At 41.6% G+C, this 7,635-nt stretch overlaps 1 non-coding gene across 1 annotated transcript; it reads right to left on the bottom strand.

Annotated features, from left to right (window-relative positions):
* Window positions 1–2,013: 2,013 nt before the first annotated feature.
* On the bottom strand, window positions 2,014–2,118 carry LOC116629299. The gene has a single exon (XR_004298724.1). It is a non-coding gene; the product is annotated as a U6 spliceosomal RNA (small nuclear RNA).
* Between the last annotated feature and the right edge of the window lie 5,517 nt (window positions 2,119–7,635).

Here is a 7,635-nt window from a genome sequence, read left to right as displayed (position 1 = left end):
GTTTTTTAAAGTTGTCTGCTGTGTGTGTGTTTAATTCTTAATATCCCACAGACATGTGAAAGTGAGTAATTTTGGTTATTTGATACAAATATACAGATACAGTCACATACAGGTTTTGATTTAGACACGGAATCAACCTTGTTGGTAGTATTTTAAGTGTTTCTCTACTGTTATTATCTGCCTGATCTGCCAATTTCTAAAAAGAAAATGCCATGTTATTGTCATGGAGTTTTACTTGATACATGTCTGCGATGTCATGGAAGGAATTAAAAAGTCATTAATTATATAAGAATTGTGTAATTCTTATACAATTATGGAGAAGTGAATTTGTTATCAGTACGAAACAACTTTCTTTTCCTGCTTCATGTTGGTTGCATAGAATTTCCTATCATATTAACATGGGCTAAGAATTGACAGAGCTGTAATAGCAAGCGAGCTGGTGAACTAACTCATTTATATGGTGAGTAGAAGTAAAAACTATTGTGTTCTTCTTGGAGTAAAATTTGTCTATATGCTTAAAAGTATAAAAATGCTCATCCCATTTTAAAATGGGAAGTTTTATTGAGATAAATGTAGACTCACATTCAGTTGAGAGTAATAATAGAGAGGGATCCATGTGCCTCTTCCCTAGTTTCCACCAGTGGCAACATCTTGCGAACTAATATCACAACCAAGATATTGACATTGATACAATCCACTAATGCCATTCAGATACTCCCAGTCTTACCTGTGTTCATTTGAGTGTAGATGTGTATTTAGTTCTATACCCTTTAATCACATGTATAGGTTTATATATCTATCCCCACAGTCAAGATACAGAATGATTCCAGCAACACCAGAATCCCTCATTTTGCCCTTTTACAATCCTATTCTTTTCCCCCCCATTCCCTGTTCCCCCATCCCGAACCCCTTGAAACTACTATGTTCTCCATTTATAAAATTTTGTCATCTCAAAAATGTTATATCAAAGAATCACATGGTGTGTGGCATTTGGAGATTAGATTTTTTTTCACTCAGAATAATTCCCTAGAGACCCATATAAGTCATTGCATGTATCAACAGTTCTCTTATTTGTATTGCTGAGTAATAGTCCATGTATATATGTACCACAATTTAACCATTCACTCACTGACAGACATCAGAGCTGTTTCTAGTTTGGGGCTATTATGAATAAAGCCACTCTGAGCATTGACCTACAGGTGCTTTTATGAATACAGTTTTTATTTCTCTGGGATAAATGTCCAAGAGTAGAGTTTTTTATTCATATGGTAATTTCATGTTTAGTTTTATAAGAAACTGCCAAACTGTTTTCAAGAGTGGGTATATCATCTTATATTCCTACCAACAATGTATTAGTAATCGAGTGCCTCGGCATGCTTGCCAGCATTTGGTAATGTCACTGTTTTTTATTTTCTCCATTCTGATCCATATGTAGTGATATCTCATTATGGTTTTAATTTGCATTCCCTGATGGCTCATAATGCTGAACATCTTTCATATGTGTGTTTGCCATCTGCATATCATCTTCATTGAAAAGTCTGTTTGTGCCTTTTGCCCATTTTCTAATTTGATTTTTTTTTCTACTGAGTTTTCAGTGTTCTTTATATATTCTAGATACTATTCCTTTGTGGGACATGTGATTTATAAATATCTCCTCCCAGTATGTTGCTTGTTTTCATCTTCTTCACTTAGACTTTCACAAAAGATAAATTTTTAGCTTTGATGAGGTTTAATTGATCTTTTTTTTTTCTTTCTAGACTGTGCTTTTGGTGTCAAGTCTAAGAACTCTTTGATAGTCCTAGATGCCAAAGTGTTTTTCTTTCTGTTTTTCCTAAAGGTTTTATAATTTCATGTTTTTAATTGAAGTCCAGCAACCATTTTGAGTTAATTTTTTGTACAAGACATGAAGTTCAGGTTGAGGTTCATTTTCTTACTTATGGATGTCCCATCACTACAGCACCATTTGTTGAGAAGACTATCCTTCCTCCATTGAATTGCTTTTAGGGCTTTGTAAAAACTATGGAACACTTTATGAATTTGCATATCATCCTTATGCAGGGGCCATGTTAATCTTCTCTGAATCATTTCAAGTTTTTATTAGATACACTACTAAAGTGAGCACCGCTCATACCTTTAGACTCAGCTCCACTTCTGGAAATTCAGTTCTGAAGATAAAGAAGATGTGCCCAAGGCTATTTATTTCAGCTTTATTTATTTATTTATTTATTTATTTATTTATTTATTTATTTTTGAGAGAGAGAGAGAGAGCCTGCACATGAGCAAGAGGTTGGGAGGGGCAGAGGGAGAGGAAGAGAGCGAATCTTAAGCAGGCTCTATGCCCAGTGTGGAGCCCAATGCACTGCTCGATCTCACACCCTAAGATCATGACCTGAGCCAAAATCAAGAGTCAGATGTTTAACTGATTGAGCCACCCAGGCACCCCCTCAGCATTATTTTTAACAGCAAATAAAACTGTGGGGAGTTATCTATTGTTGTGTAACAAATTATCCCAAAATTTAGTGAATTAAGGCAACAACATTTATAATATCACAATGTTTGTGAGATCTGGTCATGGCTTTTCTGGGTTCCCTAAATGAGAGTTTCTCATAAGACTACTCTTAGATGACAGCTGAGGCTGAGGTTTTCTTTGAAGGCTCAACCAGAGAAGGATCCACGTCCAAGCTCTCTGATATGGTTGTTGGGAAGATTCAGTTCTTTGCAACCTCTTGCAAATGGAGCTTCACTTTCTCTTTGGTTGTTGCTAAAAGCCTACCCTCAGTTTATTGCCATATGGGCCTCTCTGTAGTGCAGTTTACTTCATCATAACAAGCAAGCAGAGGAAGTGCAAAAGAGTGCTAGGAATTCTTTGTAAACTAATCATAGAAGTGATTTCCCATTACCTTCCTACACTGTTGGTGGGAATGCAAGCTGGTGCAGCCACTCTGGAAAACAGTATGGAGGTTCCTCAAAAAGTTGAAAATAGAGCTACCATATGATCCAGCAATTGCACTCCTGGGTATTTACCCCAAAGATACAAAAGTAGGGACCCGAAAGGGTACGTGCACCCCGATGTTTATAGCAGCAATGTCCACAATAGCCAAACTGTGGAAAGAGCCAAGATGTCCATCAACAGATGAATGGATAAAGAAGAAGTGGTATATATATACAATGGAATATTATGCAGCCATCAAAAGGAATGAGATCTTGCCATTTGCAACGACGTGGATGGAACTGGAGGGTATTATGCTGAGCGAAATAAGTCAAACAGAGAAAGACATGTATCATATGACCTCACTGATATGAGGAATTCTTAATCTCAGGAAACAAACTGAGGGTTGCTGGAGTGGGGTTGGGGTGGGAGGGATGGGGTGACTGGGTGATGGACACTGGGGAGGGTATGTGTTCTGGTAAGTGCTGTGAATTGTGCAAGACTGTTGAATCTCAGATCTGTACCTCTGAAACAAATAATGCAATATATGTTAAGAAAGAAAAAAAGAAGAAGAAGAATGTAGCAGGAGGGGAAGAATGAAGGGGGGGAAATCGGAGGGGGAGAAGAACCATGAGAGACGATGGACTCTGAAAAACAAACTGAGAGTTCTAGAGGGGAAGGGGGTGGGAGGATGGGTTAGCCTGGTGATGGGTATTAAAGAGGGCACGTTCTGCATGGAGCACTGGGTGTTATGCACAAACAATGAATCATGGAACACTATATCTAAAACTAATGATGTAATGTATGGGGATTAACATAACAATAAAAAAATTAAAAAAAAAAGGGATGCAGTGAAAGGTCTTGTGTTGGTTTTCTGCCTCTCATTCCTTCCACCCCAATAATTTAATTCATAACCGAAAATAACTTCTTTGATATTTTATTTTTCTATTTCTAAAAAATAGTTGAAAATTGAATGGCATAGCCTTGGATAAGACCTGAATCTTCTTACTTTCACTATGGATCAGTCTTTGTTTTATTTATTTTTTACTTGAGTACAGTTGACTCACAATGTTGCATTAGTTCTGGGGTGTACAGTATGATGATTGGACAAGTCTATACATGAAGCTGCACTCAACACAAGGGTGGCTACCATCTGTCACCACTCAATGCTGTTACAATACCATTGACTATGTTCCCCGTGCTGCTGTGCCTTTTGTCCCCTGACTTACTCATTCCATACCTGGAAGCCCGTATCTCCCACTCCCCTTCGCTCATTTTGCCCATCCCCACACCCCGTTACCCTCTGGCAACCACCCGTTTGTTCTCCTTATTTATGGTCTATTTCTGCTTTTCCTTTGTTCATTTGCTTTGCTTTTTTAGATTTCACATCTAAGTGAAATCATATGGTATTTGTCATTCTCCCTCTGACTTATTTCACTTAGCTTAATCCCTTCTAGGTCTATCCATGTTGTTGCAAATGGCAAGATCTCATTCTTTTTTATGGCTGAGTAATATTTCTCTCTCTCTCTCTCTCTCTCTGTGTATCACATTTTGTTTATCTATCCATAGAATATGTTTTGAGAAACAGCACATATATGAAGCAAAGGATGCAATAAAGTTAGTGATTCAACATTCATTAAGAAGTAAACATTTGTGGGTTTCGAAAGCATTATCCACCTTATCTTTGTTTAGACACAAAATAAAGTGGTCTTGGCAGTATTCTATTGGTTTCAGGAGGGCTGGAAGGAGACAGATGAGTCCTGAGCTCACTCTCACTCTGGAAATTCCTGATTCATCCATTGGAACGCAAGTGGCAGTGAACAGGTCCTTGATCAGGCTCTTCTGGGCATTGACGTGTGTTTTTTCATGCATTTCTCCCCAGGCAGCAAGCATTTATTGACTATCTACTATATGCCAAAACTTTCTCTATGCTGGGGATACAGCAGTAAAAAGAGTCTGAGGTGTCTGCTACCAAAAACTTCTTGACTACCTGCCAAGTGCCCAGGGCTGCCATGCTGGGCCTAGCAACACAGCAGTTCCCTTCACTGTGCTCATTCTCAGGTGGAGAGGCAATCAGCAAGAGCATAAGTGATGTAAGTTCAGCAGTGACACTTGTCACAGTGAAAGTGAAGGCAGGTGAGGACACAGAGAGTGATAGGGGGAGGCAGAGGGTGAGCAGGGTGGCCTCTCTGGGAATCCCCTCTAGGAACGGAGTCATGAAAAGTGTGGGGGAGCCCCCAGGCAGGGGACAGCCTGGGTTCCTTCGGGGCTGACTGGTTTGGCCAGAGTGAGGCCGGTGGGGCAGAGACAGGGCAGATGAGCCCAGAGGACAGGACGGGTCAGATCATAGTGACTTCATGGGGTCTGCAAGGAGTTTGGATTTTATTGTGAATGTGATGGGAAGCCCTTTGAGGAGGGTACTAACATGATCTTTGGACCTTTGCTAGATTTACCTTCACAGGCCAAACAGTTTGGGAACCTAGAGAACACTCTGGGGACCACCCTGAGAATGGGGGCTGGGCAGGCAAAGGGAATCAGTCAAGAGAAGAAGGAGTGAGGCCAGAGAGCGAGCATGGGGCCGTGGCAAACCCAAGCACGGGTCTCAGCTTCTCTGCAGGGGACGGATACTTTCTTCAGTAAGATCCAGGGAGATCAAGAGTATTGGCATACGAGTGGCCCAAAGGAGCTCTTCATCAACAGGTATGGGCTTCTATGTGTGCAATATTTTTTCAGCAAGTTTTCTGGACAGCAAACTCACATGCTCAGCTTCTAGTGCTAAGTGAGGAATCTAGAAATCCTGTCCTGCCCAAGCCCACAGGGTTGCAGAGACATCTGGACCTCTGGGAAAGGCATTGTTTTTGTCCCCTCCTCTTCATGGGCAGGGAACAGGTGTCCAGGTACAGCTGAGTGTCTCTGCATGTTAATACCTGTGGGTTCTTATAGGCAGCCTCTGTGGACCTGGGCACCGGTGATGTGTAGCTGGGAGTGAGGAACGTGCCCTGTGGCTTTTCTACCTTGAGACTCTTTCCAACCTTTTCTTCACCCAGTGAACCAGGGTGGCTTTAGCAAAGGAACAGGAACAGAAGTGACCTGCAATGATGTCTTGTGTTGTTCCTCTCAGCCCTGAGGGGCCCATGCCCTTGGATTTGCCCATGTGCCCTGTGTCACTGTGATTGGACTGGAGGGCTTTGCTGCCCCTCGATTCTGAGAGCATCATTGTGCTGGTGCTTTTCCTCTTCCCTGGCCTTTAGCTGAGGCAAACCGCCGCGGGGTGCTGACGGGAGGCCTCCGAGCACCCTGCGTCCGTGTTATTACGGCAAACTTAAGAGTAGTAAATAAAAGGAACAAACGAAATAAAAACACAAAATGAAAAAATAATTAAAACAATAACTATTCCATTCATTCTGAGCACATCATCCAAGATTGCATTAGAAAAAACTACAATAAAAACATGCTTTTAATCTGATAGTAAAAAAGCCCAATAAAATAAAAATGAGCTCCATTAATGAAAATAATGGCTCTTACCCCAGCCAGTTAAAATGCTGAGCTTATGTGTTTTGGGGTTTGGGGGAGCTGAGGACTGTTGTTTTCCACAGCTGGTGACAGATTTGCTTCTGTTACGTGCTGGAGATGGCCCCAGCTAATTAGGATTGCTCAATCTGGAATCTTACCTTTTGTATAAAGCCCAGGGAAATTCTGTAGGAAGACAACTGAGACCCGGGGAGATGGGCAAAAGGGGGATCCATGCTCTATTTAAGATTTGGACTTCCAAAAGGCACTCACATGTGTAGCTGCATGCATGCATGTGTGTGCGTGTGCGTGCATGTGTGTGTGTGTGTGTTTTATTTCTCTCTCGTTCTCTCTTAAGCCTCCTCCCTCTCCCTTCCTTCTCATTACTTCAATTTGCTTTTGCTCCTTTTAGGAAATGACTTTAATTTTCTTGCAGATGACAGGTAAGCCCCACCTCAGACTCTTTTTGGATGAAATGGAGGTATAAATAGATAAGTCCCCAGTAATAGGAGACCTAAGCAAGAGCCTTTCCTTCTGTTTTTGCTAGAAAAATTGTGTGCAGAGTAGAGCCCACCACTTCCTCCCGCACTGAGCGTCTGTGTCCCGGGTGGCCTTCCCCAGCAAGCTCCCCTCTGGGGGCTCTCTCCCCATTCTGTTCTAGCGTGTGTTCTGAACCGTAATTTGCAGTGACTTGTCTATTTACTTGCTTAGTTCTGAACCCCTTGAGCGCAGCTACAAAAGGAGAAAAGCCACCATTCACAGTCCACGTCTTGACCCCTGAAGACTTTACTGGGAGCTGACCTCACAGAACCCAGGATGAAACTTGTTCGAAGAAACTCTCTGTCCATTTAATCAACTCCTCTGCTGCCCTCCCAGGGCCCTGATGCTACCACTACAAGTACTTATGTGTTCAAATGAATATTAACATTGTAATTTAGTACCTAATTATGCTTCTCTAGTCATAACTGGAAATGCGGTATTAAAATCCTTACATGCTCTTTGGCTATCAGCATGTACCTTTGTCAATATCCTGGAATTGTAGAGATTTCGTTAATGTACAATCTCTGTGCTCAGGTCTCTCCCTGTCGCTGATCCTCCCCTGTCGCTTGCAGATTTACTCTTTGCTGCTGCACGTTGTGTCAAGCACCACAGCCTTGCTTGAATAAAATAGAACCTCTAGGAGTTCAGCTCCTTCC

Source organism: Phoca vitulina, unplaced genomic scaffold (assembly GCF_004348235.1).
Source record: "Phoca vitulina isolate PV1807 unplaced genomic scaffold, GSC_HSeal_1.0 scaffold571, whole genome shotgun sequence".
In the NCBI taxonomy this organism is placed as follows: Eukaryota; Metazoa; Chordata; class Mammalia; order Carnivora; family Phocidae; genus Phoca; species Phoca vitulina.
The sequence above is the reverse complement of the archived record's forward strand: the minus strand, read 5'-3'. Positions and strand labels throughout refer to the sequence as shown.